Here is a 12,733-nt window from a genome sequence, read left to right on the forward strand (position 1 = left end):
ACCAGGTGCTGACCAAGTTCGACGGGTGTCTTCTGATGGACGATAAAAGCTATGTCAAGGCTGACTTCGGGCAAATCCCAGGTCAAAACTTATACTTGGCAACGACCCTGAAAATCTAAGCTTTGAGCGCTTTGAGGCATTCGTAGATCAAGTGAGATGAAGGTAAAATTTTGCACAGGTCATTATTTGGGGCCAATCTTACTACTAAACCTATTTCGTTCTGTAAAAATCTGCTTGCATCGATTATGACCCCCTTTGGCATTCTCGATTATCTCCATGTTAGCGACACGAACTCTCAGGTCTTCTGACCTGCTTTTTCCAGAACTTCCCTGTTGTTCAACTTCTTTTGTTTTTTGGAAGACTTATCAACCGTCAAAAAACAAAACTTTCATGGAGTTGAAATTTGAAAATTAGGAGACATTGAGGGCGTTCAAGCACATTTTTCGGTAGTTACTCTCGTACATAAGGAGCTATTTTCTCTTTTTCAATAGCGTATAGAAAGTTGTTATCACATGACCGACCACATTTCTTTGCGAAAGGTTGTAGGGTATGTTAAGGGATGGTCAAACAATCCATTTGAAACATCGTTGTTGAGCTAAAAAACACCATGATTTAGGACCTACAGGACTCATGTACTATTACGATTCCCTCGATTCCTCATGAAAATGTGAAAAATAATTTTGAGCTGGTAGTAGGCGTTGTCCTGATGGCAGCGCACGTGTTTTTTTCGGTTCCGAGAAAGTTTTAATTAAATTGATTGTTTTAATTTGAATAATTTTCATAAATTGTTAGAAGATGAGTAAATTAATTTGAATAATTTTCATAAATTGTTAGAAGATGGGTAAAAGAAATAGCTGGAAGTCTACTGAATCTCTGATCGCCGGAAATGTTTCAAATGGGCTTGTGGGATGATAGCTATGCACATTTCATAAAATTTGGATCGAGCAAAAGGTAAAAGTTTGGACAATTGAAGTGAAGTTTGTGACTCCAGTTCGTTTGAATTAGTGTAACTCTAAGTTTACGAAGGACTTTCACTGATAGATCTCACAAGTTTCGCCGAAATAGCGGAGGTATGGGGGGTAGGACAGGGCATCAAATGAGCGGAAAACTGATATACAATGGATTGTGGGTTCAAGCTAGCCGGAGTATCTCGGCAAATTTAGAATCATGTGTAGGGTACTAAGGTACCGTTCCAGGATTCTTTATTTGTTTCGAACAGTTTGAAGGGAGCGAGATGATTCTAACCTGTCCCAAGCCAGTGGTAACGGACCCCTTGGTTGTGCTGCAATTGATGAGTTAAGCATGAACAATATTTGAAAATGCGATCGAGACTTCCCGTACCGCCTCGGGTCAGCAACGTGAGAACAGCTTTCAATGCGCTAGAAAAAACGAAAAAATAGCTCATTTTTTACAAGATCAACTATTTGTTGAACATTCCTAAAGTTCTCAAAATACCAACAAAACGTCAAACTTCAATTCAATAGAGCATTTTTAGAGACGTATTATACTTTATGGGAGCCCCTTTAATCTTAGGCCGGAGGGGTTTATTAGTGTTTTGTTATACCTATGAAGTATTCTTGTCTTCAAAAACTTGGAGTACAAAATTTTTTTCAAACAAAAAATATAGAACAACGAAAACACCTCTTTTTGAAGAAATTTCTGCATTACCAAGAATAATGTTTAGATAATATAGTAAATGAATCAAACAAGGATCGAAAATTTCTTATTCAACTACAAATTTCAAGCTCCTTCTATTAAGAATTCCTTCGAATGATTCTAAAGACGTGATTTAGCTTAGCTTACACAACTGCTACATTTTGTTTAATTGAATTGAAATCTGCCAATGCGGAAAACCGTGAACCTGTTGGCTGTGAACAACGTCCAGGTGGTACACAAGGACTTTGGCCTTCCGAACGCATAAGTTTACAGAGAACGGTATTTTTCTTTTTGTTTTGGGTAAGACTTAAAAAATGGCAAGACTCTGTTAGACAGATGTAATAAATGAAAATATTTCCAACGTAACCTTGTTGCAAACACACCAGTTGGCTTAGAAGGAAGATTAAAATTTAGTGTATTTTTTATTTTTATAAACGGCTCTGTATTACAGCATTAAACTTAAAAAAAGATTGCGTGTGAATTGAAATATGATTCTCTCTTGTCTGGGTACAGCAGAAAATGTAGGTACATTATATGTGGGTGGCATTTGCCTACAGGGAGGGATTAACTTAAATCGATCCATGCCATGAAACTATTTCCAATTGGCCCGATAAAAGGGTGGCTGGCTCCTCGAAGTAAGTGATCATAATTCTCACTCCCCCCTACAGACACACCTTCGATTAAGCTGCTTGTGAGTAGGAGGGCCCCATTAGTAGTTCTCAAGCCGAATGTTTTCGGTAACAGGAAAGAGTTCCGCGCTGTCTAAACCTGGGAACCACTGAAAAAGTTATGGGATCATAATCGCATGATATGTACCTCCTTCGGTTGATTAAAGAATGGAGAAATGGGGATGGTTGCGCGGCATTCGTTCGTTACAATGTTGCCAATCTAGCCAGAAGGATGTTGTGCCGGCTGCAATGGAGTCATAAATTTCAAACCGGAAAGGCGTTTCCAATCCAGAAATATTGATTAGTACCTACCTACCCACTCTGGTAAAATTGCGGGTCCGATTGGCGTATCCCGAAAGCGATAATTTTACAATCGGACACTTTGGTGCCGCAAGCCTACTTTCCTATACCTACACGATGAGCCGTGTGGGAGATAATAAAATACCGATTTTCTTCTACTACTTGGCTATGAAGCCTGCTATGGCTATTGCCAATAGTAACGGCAAATAAATTACCGAAAAACAAACGTCGATAAGACCGTTCGAGAGCTTTCATACGTTCAAACGGTAGTTCTACTTATCAAGCCGTAGTTTGTTTTGCTCCGAACATCCTCCAGACGGAAAATGTTGTCTAACGTTTGCCGAATAAATTGATTGTGGTGGGATGTTAAATTCCGACATCCAATCAATCCATGCTTGAAAAGGGCATTTTAAAGTCAACTAGGCATTATCAAACACCTTTGAAACCAGTAGACACTTCGGGGTTCCTCTTTTTTTATTTACTTTGAAAACCAAGTAGCCGTTGCCGGTAATTTAAGGGTTGATGAACTTTTATTTGTTTCGGTTTTTTTTCGTATCGCAGTAGGTATTCTATCAAAATATGTCTGCCTTCTTGGCTTTATTGGTGTGAAATGCAACAAATCAGAATTAATCACTCGATTGTACACACGAGTGTGAAAGGTTGTAAAGGTCAAGATTACTTTTGGAAGCAGGAATTAAAGTTTTTTTCCGCCATCGAATGATGATGCATAGTGGGATTTGCGATGATGACTATCACCTTTAATCACAGGTTAGATTTTCACAAATTTATCTGCTTTTTCCATGTATCTTTTAATATTCGAATGTTTCCGATTAAATGGAATCAAAACGGAGGACGAACGACGTATTTCCAAACAGGCCAAAACAGATGCCCAAATACTGCAGAAATTTTTCACTGTTCCAAAAATAACCAAAATTTGTCTGCTTCCGCGGAACTTGCGCCCACCCATGCACAACATATCCACGGAACCGGGAATCCAAACAAACAAATCGGAACCATCCGCCGGTCTTCACCAAATGTGCGCATTTTCAAGTTCAAGTTCAAATGACTTGTGTGTGCATCGATACAGGGTTTAATTTAAAACACGCGCATGGTGCCAAAATTTCGCCAAACCAGTCGGCACAAAGGTACATTTGTGGAATACATAAAATGTCCCCCGGTTTTGAGCCGAGTCGGTTTATTGGCATGGCGTTGGTCATTTTAAGGTAGAACGTCGAAAATCATCGTTTAACGAAGTTATGAGAAAGAACTCGTGACGAAAACAAACGAAAATCGCCAGAAGCCGGCACATCTACCTTTTTCTAATACCGAATATTTTATTAAACTACTGCTGTATTGTAATAGACTTCCAGATCAGTAGTTGTTTCTCACGGAAAGGACATCACGTGATATTGAAATATTTATGAAACACCTTTGGATAGATAAAAATATTGTATAGTCTGCCGTATGCTCTTTTATTTTGTTTCTCCAGATAAGTCAGTATTGTTTCGATACGTCTCACCTGAACTGTTCACGCGTTATTACTCATTAGTACGCTAAAAATAGTCCCAAATTGGCTTTCGGCAATTCGGCTTCAACGATAATTCCAGCGACTTCTTACTGCTGGATTGGTCGTTGGGCCACCGGTGAGCTACCTCGCTCAAATTATACTTCAGAATGGCATAAACACAGAACGAAAAGTATCTCTATTTTTTTGCAAGTACAATTTTCTCAATCAAACGACAGTTAAATCTACGTTTATTGATTAATTAACCCCGGCATTACAACTTCGTTTGTTGTTTGCTTTCGTTTGCGTTATTCCAAATTATGCCTGACTGCATGCAGCTCGAGACAATCTCGGTGTCTGCCGATAGGTTTTTTTTAGCTTACTTTTAATTTTCGGACCGACTCATTTACAAATCAACCGGTCTGGGCCCCGAATTTCGCTTGCCGGCGACAGACAACCCCCAAGCCAAGCCAAGGTTATCAAAATGTTATTGGTTCGAGGAAAAAAATATATATTTAAAAAAAAATCGGTTTTTGGATTATTCTGAACCCCATTTTAATGATCTTTAATACAGTTTGGATTATTTTTTATGATCCGACCGAAGAACTGAATGGTTTGAAACCGCAAGACTAGTCACACTTAAAACTGGTGAAAGTAACCGTTCAATTATAATGTTACCTAGAATGCTATAATGGAAAAATCTGGAACGAGGCCGTTTTCGGTGAACCATCCCTGCTAATAGGCTTATTTTTTTCTTCGGTTCTTGTGGAGCATAACTAACGAAGTAGATTGCACGGCTATTGAGCTCAGTTGGAGGTCAACTTTTTCTTCTGAATGTACCACCTTTTTGTGTTCTGTCGAAGATTTGATGTTATTGAATTGAAAAAAGCCCTGTAAATGTAGCTGTGAAGCCTAGAAAACAATTGAGAACCTGCTGATAAAACTAAAATATGTTTAGCTAAGCTTGATTGGCATATTAAAGAAAAATGTGTTTACTTAAAAAGTCTTATTTTGTTTTTTTTTATTCATTATAGTCGTTTTAACATTTTTTTTTGTCATTTATGACTTTTATTAACGATATAATTTGGACCGATCGGTATCGAATTAAAATGTGAATTCTTGATTAGGAAAAAAATCCATTTATAATTTGAGAGAATTTATTCAAAACACATACCATTAACTGCTGCTTTAGTGCAGAAACTGGTATAACCCCATATGAGCACTGTGCTATGCTAAGTTGCCGAAAAAAAAATATTTTCGATTTTTGTTTAGCTCCATTTTTCTGCCATGATGCTGAATTTGGCTTTTGTTGATATTCGCCTATGAATATTAAGGGGATCTCGCGGGTTGAATTTTCTACATTATTTTCTTTTATTTTTCAGGTGAAAACTACCTGGAATCGAACTCATCATGACATCCATAGATTCGACATTTTTCAGTAACTCTGCTTGTGAACCTATCATTTGCATTAATTCAGCATCAATCAATGCTCATGTGCTTTGGCCTAATGCCACTGTAAAGCTTAGTGCATTTAGAAATGGGACAGTTACAAATGCATGTATCTCAAAAACTATTCGTTTGAACGAAATACTTTCTATGAAGGAAATAAAGCTAATGTTATGAGTTATGATAATTCAAGAAAAAAATTCAAAAAAAATATTTATCAGTTTTTGTGTGCAACATGTCTACTTTATTCATAGTATCTCCCATCGGCCGGCGCACACTTTTTTCAGTCATGATATTGATCAGTTTTTTCAACTTAGACTTGGTCTAATATGTTTTTTAGGTGGCTGCATTCTCCTTCTTTGATTTCTGCTAGTTTTTGGTCCAATACTTCTCTTTCTGAAGAAACTAAGGGCAATTTAGTGGGTACAACTGTTTCAAAATTAACAAAACTCGATTATTTTTGAGCCATTTAAAAGCGTTTTAAATTGAATTTCCGCTGGAAAAATCTGTCAATTACGAAGTAAAACCACAGAGAACAGACGTACCAGCTCGAACAAAAAATCTTCAAAAAAGTGTGTATAATTTCAAATGTTGGCATCCAAAAAATACGTTGGAAATCGACTTGAATCAGTGCCATCTAGTGCGCCGTTCAAAAGTTATAAATCAAATTTTCAAGTGCCCATTTTCGAAAAGACGTAATCATATATAAATTCATTAATAATTAAACTAATGCCGCTCAAAACTAGACAGGATCGATTTATTGCTAGAAAATGCAATAAGAGTTACTTATGACTGGACAGAATTTTAGGAACAACTTTTTTTTTAATTTATGTAATGTTTCGAGTTACTTTTTTTTAGCCATTATAAGATGTCCCCCAGAGTAACCCAAAGCGTGACGTAAATTTAAAACAAAAAAAGTTTTTTCACTGACAGAAAAAATGCAAAAAGTGAAAACCTTATAAAAAGTATCGGTAATTAACTTTTATTCATTCCTTTATTTTTGCACTATTGAAACAGTTGAAATAAATATAAGTTTAACAATAAACTTTTGCACTTCGTTCGTCGGAGGACGAATCGGCTATATCCAGTCGATTAGGAACATTCTTAACGACCAGTCTTAACCATCAGAACTGATTCTAGACATCTCAAAGTGGGTTACTTACAAGTATCACTTTTGCATGCCATTGTCCTAAATTGAGCGCTTCTAGCTTGAAGGAAGTAGCGGTCGATTAACTTTTAAGATATTTTTCCATTATGCAACCGGTGTTACGAAACATTAACAGCCATCCAAAACTGACCAAAATTTTGTTTTTTTCTCAGTTTGGTTTTGACAGTTCTTTTTGGTGTGTTTAGAGACATCTGGTGGCCCAGTCAAAAAACAAAAATTGGTTCAAAACGATCGTTTGAAATTTTACACAAGTTTCATGGGCTAGCTTGTATGTCTGTTCTCTGTGGTAAAACCATCATGAGATTGAACTTAAATAATAATCGGCTAGTAAAGATCATAAGTTGCGAAGCGTATATACAAGAATACTCTTATTCGACTTTTAAAAACAGCGAAAACTAAAGCTTTCGTTTTAAAAATTGTTGTACTTTTCCACAGGAGCAGAATTTTGGCAAATCATTATATTTTATACAAAACAACCAGCAAATACAAACTTTAACCTGCTAAGGACCTTACCACGAGCAGACATGTTATAGGATTCAAACACAGGAATTTGTTTGAAATAGGGTTTTTCATAAGTTTTGTCGTCCATCTGAAATCATCTGTCTCATAGTTTCGTTTCCGTTTATTCAGCTTACGAGCTCTGGAATTCAGCTTACGAGCAAAAACTTGTTGTTTGAGGATGTGCTCACATAGTGCTAAAAAGCATTAAAGCTAGCTTAAGTGATGCCAATTTAATGCTTAGAAAATAAGCATTTGTCATTCTTATTTAGAGCTATGTTGCATTTCAAAAGCTTTGTGCAAAGCTGATAAAATGATAGTTGCATTTTAAAAGAGGGGTATAGGTAATTCTTATATGATGCAGCATAGCACTCGAAAATGCTGTTATAATGAAAAATTGTACTTGATTTGTTGATATAGTGAAATTTAGCACTTGAATGCTGGTATAAAGCTACAAAAATGCAAAGCTTTAGTGCTTACGCTTACTTGGGTAGTAAGTTGCTACCGAAATACCGGTATCTGAACCTTTCTTTTACCGTTGTTGAATTAAAGGGAATGCTTTGATTCAGTAGAATTATTCAACCTAGTAGGCTCACAACACGTATAAGAGTTGTCAAAATTCGTATTTTACAGAATGAGTCAAAATTACTTGCGGTCTTCGGGGAATTTGATTATTTTCAAATAAATTAACCTTTTTTTCCTTTTAAGTTTAAAGTCTCTCTAATCGAACAAACAATCAATCGACCTTTTTTTCAAAATTTTTGTAATGTTTCACAGTTTAGTCGAAAAAGTGCTGAAATTTCCTGAATGATTTTTGCCGATGTTAAAAAGTAATTTCAAAAAACGAAACCTAATTGAAAAAAAAAAACGAATTAAGTATTTGGATTCAGGGCACCCAAATTAATCCAAATAAGCTAATACATTTTATGCTCCTCGCAAAAAATTTGAACGTTTTGCCTTGTATAATTTATTAAAACCCTGGCAAAAGCCTGGCACATGGCTCCCAGCTTGTTGATGTGTTAAACAAGTGTTTTGATGAATGATTTTTTAAGTTTTAATGGTTGGTTTAAAATTCTAAACTTATTCACTTAGTTACACTTCTTGAAGAAAACCCATTGAAAAGATGTGAAAGGGTTTTTGAGTGTCAAAATTTGAATTTCAAAACAACAGTTTGGTGGAATTGCAAGTCAAAACTTGTAATCATAGTTTCAAAAAGGTGTCGTAAAATGAAATGTATTCGGCTTAAAGAGATTTAAGACTAAATTCCGCCGGAGGCGAGCCTGTTTTATGACATATTTGTTGAAACTTATTTTTAAATTACTTTTGGGATCAAGTAAATTCTCAGTTCTTCCTAACCTAGTGAAACGAATACACTCGGCACATTGAAACTTTGTAAAAGTTAAAGAGTATTTGATAAACTAGTTGTAATAATATAATGAATTCCCAGTCCTACGGTAGATTCATTTCTTTAACTGAAAATTTTACTTGGAAAAAATCGGATTTTGATTTCTTTCCAAACAAACTTCAAATAACATATGACAGGTTAAAGGGTTGTTGGAACATTTCGACTGTGCCGTTATGACAGTGCAGTTTTGTGGTAATTTCGTTCTGACTGCAGTAAAAAATAAATCATAATTTTCACTTACCTCAATAAACTCGAAAGGTACGTTGGTCCGATGTGATGATAGAATTTGCAGGCGAAAGTTTACCCCTGGGTTCGTTTGCAAATATCCAAAGACAGACAGTTCAGAATCAATTTTTCTTCTCACACTCGCGACAGAAAAAAAAACACTTGCTCGATTTTTTCACGACACGATTTTTACAGTCCAACGACGGGGTTGAGTTGGGTTGGGCTTGGGGTTGAACCGCAACAACAAGACTCGGATCGGATTTACTCTCCGGCAACGACGCCAACTTTCTTCGACGGGTACAGAACACACGAATGGGAGAAAAAAAGTTGTCCTATGAATATCTAGCGTATTTATAGGAGACTGTCCAAACAAGCCGGCTTAACCTTTTTTTTTTGTTGATTTTCACGTTAATTACCGATACGTATTCGTTTTCTTGTTCACATTCGCACAAAGAATTTGTACTAGCTCGTTTGGTGTTGCTTCTACCCGCGTTCTACACACTCGTGTTGTCGCAGGGTCCGTCCGTTTCGTCCTTTGGCGCCTCCGGGTCCTTTTGCTTGGTCTAGATTTTCAACCCTTGAAACTGAATCGTTAGTGTAGTAAGAATATCCTTTGTCGCATAGTATTCAGGGTATTTTTACGAGGCACTGGAGACTCTTTAGTAGAATCAAGTGTCTTTGCGATTGGCTAAACCTCTTTCACTCGTACTTGTAACACTTCAGAAGATTATAAAACATTTACACACAATATGGACGTAGGTATTTTCTTCACTTCAAATCCCGTACTTGACTGTCCGCTGGTGGATCAGGTGATGATTGCTATTATCCTGACCCGTGGGCTATTTTTCTTTGCATCCAATGATACTTGGTAAAAAACCAATTACAACGATAAGCGATAAGAGATGTAGTTCACAGGTTTCTTTCTTCTTATTTGGATGCTACGATGAACTCTCTTCTCGTCGTAGTCGTCGGATGCTGAAATGACCTAATTTTTTTTGACTCTTCTGTGGTATTTGGTCTTGATGATTGAAAAAAAAATACTCGGTGCGCACAATTGAATTTTTGATTATTTTGTTGCAAATTCGCTTGGATTAAAAATTGCAGTCTAGCAGGAAGGAAGAAAGCTTACGTCCATACGCTTCGATCGTTTATCGAAGACTGAGCTCGAGTCGTTGGCTGAGATCTGGTAATAAATTGAAAGTCTCTCCTTCACAGTACGCTAGCTAACGCTGCCAGAGCGGCCGGTCAGCCCAGTCGAAAGTAAAACGATTGATGCAGGCAGAGGCGCATACGTACCTCTCTCGTTGCGTATAAGCGTTCTCAAAATCCTTATCGCCTGGCTGTGGAAGGGCGAAACTGCTGCCACCTAGAAATGTTTGTGCTAAGAGTGGATAAAAGAAAAAAAAACAAGAGTTATAGTTGTTTCGAAAATAATGTCGAATCATTTCGAACGTAATGAACATTAAGTAATAATTTTTAACAATTCTTTATTGATAGTAATTTTTTATCAACCGGGAATAATTTACGAAAATTTTTGTAGGGCTTGGACGTTGCTAAAAGTTAAAAAAAATAAATTTAAAAAAAAAATCCCTGCTGTTTATGTGTGTATATTTCATCTGGGACAGTCGTTCATTATTTTTCGGAGTATCTAAACTCTTTCTTTTCCTTTTATATTGAAGTTCTTTATTAAAAATGACAAATTTCTAGGTTAGATGAAAATAACTTAAATCTATATGAGATAAAGTGTGCCAAAGTCATTTTTTCCTTTCATGGCGATCGTCAAAAATTATTTTACTGAAAAAAGGGTAAAGAAGTCAAACGGTCGGGGCTCCACAACCAGAAAAGTTCCTGAGAATCGTTGGCTGTGATTGATTCCATCTATCTCACTTTATGTTTTTTGTTACACACCAAGCTTTTTATACAGTTTTTTTTGCAATTAATAAGTTACCTAAGCGAAAATATTCCATTTCTATGGAGAACGCTGGAAGTTGGGTGAATCTCAGCTCCTAATCTTGAAAGCTGAGACCGGAAACCTGAGACAAGAGTGACATGGAGTGAGACGTGAGAAGCGCAACGTGAGACGTAGTAATTGAGAAGTGAGACATGAGACAATAGAGGTTAATCGTGAGCAGTAAGACGTGGGAAATGAGAAATGAAACATGAGAAGTGGGAAGTGAAAAATGAGTCGTGATAAAAAAAAACAGTGAGACGTGAGAAGTAAGACTTCCCACGTCTCATTTCGCAATTTTCTTTCTCGTGACTCACTCTTCTCATTTCATGTCTTATTTCTCACTCCTCACGTCTTCCAAGTCTCACTTCTGACCAGCTACGTCTCACTTCTCACATCTAACTTTTTACGTCTCACATACATCTCACGAACGATTTCTCATGTCACACTTTTCACTTCTCTGGTTTCACGTCTTACACCTCATGTCTTTTGTCTCGTGTTTAATATCCTAACTTAAGCCTCAGTAAGTTCTCATATCCCAGGTTTTTAGGTTTCCTGTCTCAGTTCTTAAATTTCAGGGGTCAGATCTAAGGCGCAAGTTCTCATGTTCAATGTCATAAGTTTTGGTTAAGGTTTTTCACAATTAGCACAAAAAATGTGTAAAAATAACCTATAATAATTCTGTCTTGTCACGAAATCGGGCCACTAAAGGGTGATACGGTCAAAATTTGGTCAATATCAACTTGACGTATTTCTTTCAATTTTGCATTTAAAAAACATGAATGCCCCTCATTTTGAAGGTGTGTGTGTGTGTAGAATGTTGCTCCTATTTTGATTTTGGAATTCACTCTTCAGTTGTCAAAATGCCGTCCAAGAAAGAAGAGCAGCGCATCAAAATTTTGCTCGCGCATCGCGAAAATCCGAGCTACTCGCACGCAAAGCTGGCAAAATCGCTAAAAGTTGCCAAATCAACCGTTACAAATGTATTTAAAGTGTTTGGGGAACGTTTATCGACAGCCAGCAAGTCTAGATCTGGGGGGAATTGGAAAACCGGAAGCAGCTGAGACGACAAAGAGAGTTACCGGTAGTTTCAAGTGAAACCCTAACCTCTCTCTCCGAGATGCAGCTAATAAGCTGGGTGTATCGTCTACAACCGTGCATCAAGCCAAAAAACGAGCCGGACTATCGACTTACAAGAAGGTAGTGTCTCCAAATTGCGATGATAAACAAAATACGATGGCCAAAGCGCGATCCCGGAGGCTGTATACGACGATGCTGACGAAGTTTGACTGCGTGGTAATGAATGGACGACGAAACCTACGTCAAAGCCGACTACAAGCAGCTTCCGAGACAGGAGTTTCATACGGCAAAAGGAAGGGGAAAGCTAGCAGATATTTTTAAGCACATGAAACTGTCAAAGTTCGCGAAGAAATATCTGGTTTGGCAAGCCATCTGTACCTGTGGCATGAAAAGCAGCATTTTCATAGCTTCCGGGACTGTCAGCCAAGAAATTTACGTGAAAGAGTGTTTGAATAAACGTTTTCTGCCTTTCCTGAAGAAACACGGTTGTTTCGTAATGTTTTGGCCGGATTTGGCATCTTGCCATTACGGTAAAAAGGCCATGGAGTGGTACGCCGCCAACAACGTGCAGGTGGTTCTTAAGGACAAGTTTGGAAAAGCGGAAGCCTAACTGAATATTTTTCTTGAATTTTATATTAATTAAACTTGAAAAAAAAATTTAAATTGATTTTTTAAACCAACGATTTCATCGATTTACACGCGTTTTCCCTTGACCAAATTTTGACCGTATCACCCTTTATTACAGACACCTCTTTTAAGAAACTTTCCTGATCAGTTGTGCTGAGGTAAAGCAATAACATCAAAATTTATGCGAAAAATGTAGACACGAATAATG

At 37.1% G+C, this 12,733-nt stretch overlaps 2 protein-coding genes across 4 annotated transcripts in view; both read right to left on the reverse strand.

Annotated features, from left to right (window-relative positions):
* The window catches only part of LOC129756300 (uncharacterized), a 47,120-nt gene extending 37,076 nt beyond the window's left edge, over positions 1-10,044 (reverse strand). Inside the window, exon 1 of the mRNA XM_055753141.1 lies at positions 8,887-10,044. The gene's annotated coding sequence lies outside the window, so the exon portion shown is untranslated. The remainder of the gene's footprint in view (positions 1-8,886) is intronic.
* Positions 1-12,733, reverse strand: part of LOC129756308 (V-type proton ATPase subunit e 2-like) — a 404,689-nt gene that overhangs the window by 103,544 nt on the left and 288,412 nt on the right. The window lies entirely within an intron of this gene.

This window comes from Uranotaenia lowii, chromosome 3 (genome assembly GCF_029784155.1).
Source record: "Uranotaenia lowii strain MFRU-FL chromosome 3, ASM2978415v1, whole genome shotgun sequence".
In the NCBI taxonomy this organism is placed as follows: Eukaryota; Metazoa; Arthropoda; class Insecta; order Diptera; family Culicidae; genus Uranotaenia; species Uranotaenia lowii.